This window comes from Chenopodium album, chromosome 16 (genome assembly GCF_948465745.1).
Source record: "Chenopodium album chromosome 16, dcCheAlbu1.1, whole genome shotgun sequence".
NCBI classification, from domain to species: Eukaryota; Viridiplantae; Streptophyta; class Magnoliopsida; order Caryophyllales; family Amaranthaceae; genus Chenopodium; species Chenopodium album.
Window position 1 is genome coordinate 18,910,623 of NC_137849.1, and position 8,402 is coordinate 18,919,024.

General features: G+C 38.2%; 1 pseudogene; it reads left to right on the plus strand.

Annotated features, from left to right (window-relative positions):
- Nucleotides 1-8,096: 8,096 nt before the first annotated feature.
- On the plus strand, nt 8,097-8,193 carry LOC145587109 (small nucleolar RNA R71; annotated as a pseudogene).
- The last annotated feature ends 209 nt before the right edge of the window (nt 8,194-8,402 follow it).

Genomic DNA, 8,402 nt, shown 5'->3' on the forward strand with positions numbered 1-8,402 from the left:
TTTCAAACTCATCTCTCTCCAATGAAGCATCCTTAATTAACTCATTTAAAAGGCTATAAGTTTTCATTTGACTCTCAAAGAACACATTGGACATAATCTCAAACGAGTCCAAATACTTATGGATAGAAGAATCACAATCATGCACTTGAGACTCATCAAGATGGGAGATGGGGTAGGGATTTTCAAATTCAACACTCTCTTCATTCTCAACTCCTTCAACATCACTCAAATGCTCACTAATGGGATCCTCACACTCTCTTGGTTTCTTAAAATCATCATCATCATCCTCAACACACACATTAGATTTAACATTTTCACAAACAAGCATCAAAGATGACAATTGGCTCTCAAGCACTTCACGTCTCCTTTCCTCAAAACGCTCATCACTCTTTTTCATCATCTCTAATTGACTTCTCATATAATTAAGAATAGACTCCTTACTAGGCCCAAGCTCATTACTAAGCTAAATATGCCTAATTTGAGTTTCAAAAATAGCAATAAGAGATTCAAAAGGTGTAGAAGGTTGAGGTTCAACAAAAAAAAGAAGAAGTACAACCAAGATTGGAAGAATCAACATTCAGATCACGAGCGTATTCATCGCATTGGGGAGTGGGGGCACAATCAAGCACATGAGATTCGTCATTGGGGGAACAAAGCACATCACAAGAAGGAATGGTAAATAATGAAGAAAATTGAAACACACCATTAGCATCAACTTGAGCATGTACTTCATCATCATGAATAATAGGGGAAATAGAGTTGAAATCATTTGTTCTAGGTTCAATCATGGGATCATATGACAAACCATGGGAATTCATGCTAACATTAGAAGAATTAAGACATTGTACATTAATAATAGAATCATGATTACCCCTATTATAGACATCCCAAGCAAACCAAACATAGAAATCCTAAGCATCATCAATTGACAATACTCTAAATTCATCATTATGAATGCATTCAACTTCATCCCTAGTTTGCTCATTCAAACCAAAATAACAAATCTCACAAGCCTTCCAAAGACTACAACAATTATGGTCAAGAAATCCTTCAAATTTATTGAAATATTTACAAAAAGGCTCATTGTTATATTGAGGAAATAAGAGACATGCCATTTTTTCTTTACAAAACAAACAAAAATCAAATAAAAGAAAAGTATATACGAAGACCTAGACTTAAGGAATAAAAAACACTCAAACATAGACACTGTTCCCCCAACAATGATGCCATTTTTGACGAGGGGAAAACTAGGTCGTTGACTAATCCTCCCTAAGCCAAACAAAATTTATAAGCACTTAACAAACCTAAATACAAGTATAGAGGTAAGTCAAGGGTCGAACCCAAAGGAACAGTTATGTTCAAGTGCTTTCAATTGGGCGCCTAAGCTAGGCCGGAGTCGAAGGTGAAGAGGTAACGATACCAACTAACAACACAAACAACCAAACAAATGAAACACTAGGGAATGAGGATCAACATGTAATCATGACAATTGCAACAACTTGGGAAGAACATGCCAATCAATGGTTGTGAAGACAAATGATAAGAGCTATCAATTGGAATCAGAGAGCTATCTCCTAATCGTTAAGCTAGTGGTCTCTACGAAACAAACTAGGAGAATCACAATCCAAACCAACCGATAATTGCAATTCCTAAATCAATTGGTCATGTCATTAGCAATTACAATGCAATCTAGCATAATTCTCAAGGCCTAATCGAATTACACACGTGAAAACTTACATTAATCACTTTAATCTCAACAATCAATTAACACAATTCCCAAATTAATCACAATCAATCAATCATACAAGTTTCAACCAATCCCTAGCCAAACAACTACTCAAGAATTATCATCTATTAATAAACAACTAAAGAAATCATGAATCAACAAAATATGAAAAACAATTACAGTAATTAAGATCAATTATCAAAATCAAACCAAACAAACATGAAATTAAATAAAGCAATAAAATGAGAAAGAGTTAGAAATCCTCATTGATTGATTATGGAGATCTTCATTACAATTGTCACCTTGAATCTTCAATCTCTCAAATCCCCAATAAAATCCCTCACTTTAACTCTCTAAATCTACTCTTAAGCTAACCTTAAAAACTAGAGAGAGAAACTCTCAACTAAGCTAAAATTATGATCAAAATTATGTCTAAAACTTCTTACAAAAATTGGGTTAAAAATAGATATTTATCAGAGGCGCGAAACAAAACCGAGCGAAACCGGGAACACGCGCCTGCGCGCCCGCGCAAGGGTGGTGCGCGTAGGCTGCGCGCCCGCGCCTTTCTGGGTTCTTTCGACTTCTTCGATGCTCCATGCGTTTGCAAAAGGGTCTTAGAGTGCGCACGTAGTATGATGATGATAAAACTAAGCATGGCAGATTCAAATGGACTTGGCAGTGGGTTCGACACCACATCTTCATGGGAGCGCGGCTTAAGAGCGCAAGAGCTAGAAGTTGGTGCATCCACTTCCTTGCACCTTGAGCTTTCCTAATGCTATAAGCTTGCTCCAAAAGCATCTTTCAACTTAGAAAACCACCAATATTGAGACCTGAACCTTGTACAATACCTACAACCACGAAAAGAGGAGAAATAAAGGGGAAAACACAAGAAAAACCATAAAAACACAAATCAAGAGAGAAAAGGGAAATAAAGAGAAAATACATGAAACTAAGCATTTATTAAGAAAGAAAGCTATGAAAAGAAGGTAAAAACAACCTAAATACTCATCAAATAAGTGCCATAAATGGCACTCATCATGAACCCACCAAAACTCAATTCTAACTCATGTCTCTAAATAAGCACATAAACACTCCATCCTCAAAATTGGTACCAATATTGTTGGCAATCGAACTTCCATCATATCAAAACTATCTAAAATCGCAAAAAAGAAAGAAATCAATTAGACCATAAACATCAAAGAAGAAAAATAAAATCAAAGGAAAACGAAAAGAAGGTTAGAAAGCCGGGTTACCTCCCGAAAAGCGCTTGTTTAACGTCATTAGTTTGACGTTCTCCACCCCTTTCAAGGTGGATCATAGAGAGTCATCTTATGAATGAGGCCGACAAAAACACCATCGTAATAGTGCTTGAATTTATGGCCATTGACCTTGAAAGATCTTGAGGAATTCGAATGAGCGATTTCAACATCACCATTAGAGAAAACTTCTTGAAGTATGAAAGGACCGCTCCAACGAGACATAAGCTTTTCGGGAAATAACCTCATCCTTGAATTATAGAGGAGTACTTTATCATCAACATTGAACTCCTTCTTCTCAATAAGTTTATCATGCTCTTCCTTAGAACGAGATTTGTATATACTAGCACAATCATAAGCATCTAAGCGAAGTTCTTCCAACTCATGAAGATCAAGCCAACGTTGTTCTCCCGCACTAGACAAATCAAAATTGATCCTCTTAATAGCCTAATGAGTGTAGTGCTCAAGCTCAACCGGGAGATAACAAGACTTCCCATAAACCAAGCGGTAAGGAGTAGTGCCAATAGGAGTTTTGGAAGCCGTTCTATTTGCCCACAAGACATCATCAAGCTTATCCGACTAATCCTTCCTATTTCTTGAAACCGTCTTCTCAAGAATTACCTTGATTTGACGATTAGACACCTCAACTTGTCCACTAGTTTGAGGATGACATGGGAGTCTAAAACGTTGATTAATTCCATACTTCATCAACATTATTTGACAGGCATTGTGCACGAAATGTGAACTATTATCACTTATCACCGCCTTTAGGACACCAAATCTTGGGAAAAAAATATTCTTAAACATCTTCATTACCACCTTGTGATAATTTGTTGGGGAGGAAATAGCTTCAACCCACTTTGGCAAATAGTAAACCGAAATAAGGATATATTGGTTCCTATAAGATGAATGAAAGGGACGACCTATGAAGTCAATTCCCCATACGTCAAAGACTTCTAGTTCAATAATGGGTTGTTAAGGCATCTCATTCCTCTTTGAGATGTTCCCGGTTCTTTGACATTGATCAGATGTCTTGACAAATTCCCATGTATCCTTGAAAAGATGTGGCCACCATAAACCACATTGAAAAATCTTGGAGGCGGTTCTAGGGACACCCATATGACCACCGCTAGGATCCGAGTGGCACATATTCAACACACTTGGAATCTCTTCATTTGGCGCACAACGACGAAGCAAACCATCAATGCCCCATTTGTACAATATGGGATCATCCCACAAGTAATGTCTAGCCTCTCTCTTAAGCTTCTTCTTTTGGTTCTTAGAGAATAAAGGTGGAAACTCCCCACATACAAGATAGTTGACTAAATCGGCAAACCATGTGAGTTCCTTCACATCAATAGCATACAAGGAATCATCTAGCATTCTATCCTCAATGGGAGACCCATCATCTTGGACATGGAAATCCTTAAGACGAGATAGATGATCCGCTACAACATTTTCCGCTCCTTTCTTATCTCTAATTTCAAGATCAAAAGTTTGAAATTCAAGCACCTAACGGATCAACCTAGGCTTTGATTCCTTTTTGCCCAAGAGATACTTAAGAGCCGCATGATCCATGAACACAATGGTTTTGGAACCCAACAAGTAACAATGGAAGTTTTCAAAAGTATGGACAATTGCCAAAACTCCCTTCTCGGTTGTCGTGTAATTCCGTTGAGCACCATTGAGGGTCTTTGACATGTAATAGATGACATGAAGCTTCTTATCCACCCTTTGACCTAGCACTCCCCCAATGGTCGTATCGCTAGCGTTGCACATCAACTCGAAAGGTAAATCCCATCTCGGGGCTTGGACAATGGGAGTAGAGATCAAAGCTTTTTTCAACTTGTTGAAAGCTTCCAAGCATCTATCATCAATTACAAATTCGGCATCTTTTTGGAGAAGATCATTGAGAGGTTTTGCAATAAGAGAGAAATCCTTGATAAATCTTCTATAGAACCTGGCATTCCCTAAGAAAGATCTCACACCTTTCACATTAACTGGAGGGGGAAGCTTTTCAATCACTTCAGTCTTCGCTTTGTTCACCTCTACACCTTTGTGGGAGATCTTGTGATCAAGGACAATGCCTTCCTCAACCATAAAATGACATTTCTCCCAATTTAAAACCAAGTTCACTTTCTCACATCGAGCCAAACACTTCTCAAGATTCTCAAGACAAGCTTCAAATGAAACACCTCCTATTGAAAAATCATCCATAAATACCTCCATTTCCTCTTCCAACATATCTCCGAATATGCTCATCATACATCGTTGGAAAGTGGAGGGGGCGTTGCAAAGCCCAAATGACATTCTCTTATAGGCAAAAGTTCCATATGGAGAAGTAAAAGTTGTTTTCTCTTGGTGATCCGAGTGAATAGGAATTTGGAAAAACCCAGAATAGCCATCAAGAAAACAATAATACTTGTGCCTTGTTAGTATTTCAAGCATTTGGTCAATGAAAGGAAGGGGAAAATGATCGTTTTTGGTGGATGTGTTTAGACGTCGATAGTCTATACACATCCGCCATCCCGTGACCGTCCTTGTAGGAATGAGCTCACATCTCTCATTCTCTACAATGGTCATGCCTCCTTTCTTTGGGACAACTTGGACCGGAGAAACCCATCTAGAGCTAGAGACGGGGAATATGATTCCCGCATCTAATAGGTTAGTGATTTACTTCTTAACAACCTCCCCCATTTGAGAGTGTAGCTTCTGTTGCCTTTCAATGCTAGGTGAAGCGCCCTCCTCAAGAGTGATATGGTGTGTACATAAAGCCGGGCTTATACCTTTGAGGTCATCAATTGTATAACCCAAAGCACCTTGGTGCTTTTTCAAAACACCACATAATTCTTGAGCTTGACTCTCACTCAAGGAGGAGCTAACAATAACGGGAAAAGTAGAATTGGGGCCCAAGAATTCATACCTAAGGTGTGATGGTAGTGGTTTGCGCTCTACCATGGGGACACCTTTACCTTCCTTAGTTGAGGCTGCTTGCAATGCATCTTGACTTGAGATTCCCATGCAAATATGATCATCGCCTTTTTCCATGCTCTCATCAATGGTTCTCTCAAAGAACGCCATTTCCTTGCCATGTTCACCTATCTTTTCCTTATTCAACAAAACACACTCAAGTGGATCATTACATATGAGCAAGTGCTCATGCATGGAATTCACAATATTATCTAATATTTCAACTCTCATACAATTTTCAAGTGAAGAAGAAGGATATTTCATGCTTTCATTCAAAACAAATTCAACAACCTCTTCTCCAACTTTGTGGGAAATCTTATCACTCTTAACATCAATCATGGTACCCGAGGTAGCAAGAAAATGTCTACCAAGTATTATAGGAATGTTGACATCCTCATCCATTTCAAGAACCACAAAATCAATCGGAATCACAAACTTCTCTACTCTCAAATGAACATCCTCTACCTTACCTTTTGGAAACTTAATTGATTCATCAGCTAATTGCAATGTTGGTAGGCAAAAGTTCCCCTAACTCAAATCTTTGATAAACCGAATATGGCATTAGGCTAACACTAGCTCCTAAGTCACACAAGGAATTATCAATTCACATCTTATAGATAGCACATGGGATAGAAAAGTTTTCGGGGTCCTTTAACTTGGGCGACATCTTGTTCATAATGATTGCACTACAATTCTCAGTCAAGCTAACCATTTCCGCCACATCACAAGTTCTTTTTCCACTCAAGATCTCTTTAAGGAATTTTGCATAATTCGGCATTTGGTCAATGACATCGGTAAATGGAAGGGTAATATGAAGTTGCCTAATCATCTTTATGAATTTGCCAAATTGTTCATCTAATTTATGCTTCATGAACTTTTGGGGATATGGAAGCTTGGGTTTGATAACTTCTCTTTCTTTCTCTTTTTCTTTTTTAATTGGTTTCTCATTTACATCCTCATTCAAAGGGCTTTTTCCTTCCTCATCCTCAACCAAAACTTCCTTAGGACTCTCCTTAGCCTCACTCTTCTTAGACACTCCATTATCAAGAATCCTATCACTCCTTGTCACTATGGCATTAATTGGTATCTTAGGATCTAAACCTTGAGATGGTAGAAAAGAAGGGCTTTCATGCTCTTTCAAAATATTGGCCAATTGAGAAATTTGATTCTCCAACATTTTACTATAAGCCATCATGTCATTAAACTTCTTGTCACTAGATGACATGTAAGTATTTAATACCTTGATTTGATTTTCAATGACATCCTCTAAACTACCTCTAGAAGAATAAGGTTGAGCATAAGAGATATCACTTTGGCCTTGAGCCTTTGGAGTGAAATCGGGTGGGGGAACCCTTTGATTGTTGTTTTGGAAATTGCCCCGATTTTGGTTACTTCAATTGCACCGATCTTGATTTTTGCCATTTTGGTTGTGGTTACCATAATTTTGATTATGGTTCTCATATCCTTGGCCTTGGTTTTGACCTCCATAACCTTGGTGGTTATAGTTTCCTCGGAAAACTTGGTTACCATAACCCCCATTGTGGTTATAATGATCAAAATACCCATTATGATGATGGTTCCTATTCCCATTATTCCTTTGACTATCAAATATAGGTCCAACATTGTTATTAGACACATAATTCACATGTTCATTCTCATTGCCAACATATTCATCACATCCATCAAAAGAAGCATTAGGACAATTAGAAGCATCATGATCATATGAATCACATATATCACAAAACATATAGCTACTAAACATGTTGCTAGAAGAGGGAAGGGGATTAGAGTAAGGAAATGTACCTCGCCCTTTATTTTGGTTGCGAAGAATAGGTGATTGAGATGAAGCACTCTCAAATTTAGCTTTGATGAAGGTCATTTCCTTCCCTAATTCCGATATTTGTGAGGATAAGTTATTGATGGCAGTGATGTGATCGACCAAATACACCGAAGTACCATTTTTTCTTGTCGTTTCATGCTCACCATATTGCTAATCCATATAATGCCTCACCACATCTTCAATGATATCCACCACTTCCTCTTCCGTCTTGTTCATTATTGGTCCTCCGGCTCCTTCATCAAGGAAAGATTTTCCTTGATGGCTTAGACCGCCATAGAAGATTTGGATGACTTGATAGGTAGGGATCCCATGGTGTGGGCACTCTCTTTGATATTCATTATGCCTCTCCCATGCCTCATAAAGACTTTCATTAGATTTTTGCTGAATCTTTGAATGAGAGCCCTTGCTTCGGCCGTTTTAATTTAAGAATAGAACCGAGATAAAAACTCTTTCGTCACCTCATCCCATGTCCTAAAGGAGTTTGGTTTCACCTCCTTGTCCAACCACTCCAATGCACGTCCAATGAGAGAAAAAGGGAAAAGCTTAAGGTGAATAAACTCTTGAGAAACCCCACTCACTTTGATAGTGCTGTAATACTTCTCAAATTCCT